Raw genomic sequence first — 2,006 nt, 5'->3', positions numbered from 1 at the left:
CAGATATAGTAGCATTCACCTTTTAACAGATAGACAATGCACAAAAATGTGAGTGTCTTTTATGATCTCAAAATAAAAACAAATTATGAAATTATCGATGCTTATTGCAAAGAAGGTAAATCTCTTTTGTTCATCCAGATTCCTTTTCGGAGAAAGCATTAGAGAAGGGACATCCTATATATCTTCATCTAAGGCTTTCACCTGTGACGTTGATAAATACAAAGTTTTAACAAGTTAAATTTAGACATGTTAATAATAAAAAATAAACTAAATTTTATTTGAGATATATTTATTTATTTGTTTATAAAGTTCATTTTTTTTTTAACTTTACCAGGTACGGCCAATTCTGAAAGAGTAGGTAAGATATCACAATAATAAGTTAAGGAGAGCAAAATTTTACACGAATCAGTCAAAACAGAAACTGTTTCATGAATTCATCAATGCACGTTTATATGTAGTTCGAACCAGTTAAATTCGAACTCCATTTTTACATGATTCGAATCAGCTGAGTTCGAATTATACACAAACACACCCACACACTAATTCGAATATACCTGATTCGAATTACACATAGTAATTCGAATCAGGGTGATTCGAACTACACCCACGCACGCGTTTTCAAGTAATTCGAATTTGACTGATTCGAATTATTCATGGTATAATTCGAATTATGCTGTTAAAAATTAATAATTTAAAAATTAAAAAATATATATTTTATTTCATACATTAAAAAAAAGCTAACAAAATATTTAATTACGAGACTTCTTTAAAATATTAATGAGCTATCAATTCGAATTTCATACAATACTTTTCTGTCCATTTTTAATAGCTCATGAATATTTTTTAATAAATTTATTTAAATTATACAACAAAAAATATTTTTCCTATGCAAAACAATTTTAAAAAAATGGCTTAAAAAATGTTAGGAGTACTATAAAAATTTGTAATGTTCTAATAACTTAGGTAAATACATGCATGTACTCAAATTTTAAATAAAATACTCTACATAGTCAATAATAATTTAGAAATGAAAGAAAATATTTTATTCCATACAAAATAATTAAAAATATATAAAATATTTAATTATGAGACTTCTTTAAAATATTAATGAGCTATCAATTCGAATTTCATACATACTCTTTTGCCCATTTTTAATAGCTCATGAATATTTTTTTAATACAAGGTCCGGAACTCTGGAAGCAGTGACTCACCTCCATTGATGAACGACGCTCCTCCTCCAAAAACTCTTTCTTTTTCACTTTATCCTTTTCACGCCTTTTAGTAACGTTCCATGTCTTTATCAGGAGTTAATATCTAGCACGTTTGCTTAGTTGGAGAATTCCCATTTTTTTTGCTGTAAGTCCAAAATGGGCCTATTATTTTATTGCACCAATAAAATTTATCTTTTGAGAAAAAAATTTATTTAAATTATACTATAAAAAAATATTTTATTCTATACAAAATAATAAAAAATGGCTTAAAAGATGTTAGAAGTACTATAAAAATTTGTAATGTTCTAATGACTTAGGATATTAAAGAAATACTCTACATAGTCAATAATAATAGCCATTTTAAGCCATTTTAAGCCATTTTCTATGCAAAATAATTTTAAAAAATTGACTATGTAGAGTATTTCTTTAATATCCTAAGTCATTAGGACATTACAATTTTTTATAGTACTTCTAACATCTTTTAAGCCATTTTTTAAAGTTATTTTGTATAGAATAAAATATTTTTTTGTGGTATAATTTAAATAAATTTATTAAAAAAATATTCATGAGCTATCAAGAATGGGCAAAAGAGTATTGTATAGAATTCAAATTGCTCACCATATAATTTGAATCAGAGTGATTCGATATCAAGAATGGGCAGAAGAGTATTGTATAGAATTCAAATTGCTCACCATATAATTTGAATCAGAACTTCCCCATGCGTAATTCGAATCATGTAATATCTCACCATATAATTTAAATAATTTTATTAAAAAATTATCATGAATATTTTTT

This window comes from Arachis ipaensis, chromosome B06 (assembly GCF_000816755.2).
Source record: "Arachis ipaensis cultivar K30076 chromosome B06, Araip1.1, whole genome shotgun sequence".
In the NCBI taxonomy this organism is placed as follows: domain Eukaryota; kingdom Viridiplantae; phylum Streptophyta; class Magnoliopsida; order Fabales; family Fabaceae; genus Arachis; species Arachis ipaensis.
This window is presented reverse-complemented; position numbering follows the sequence as displayed.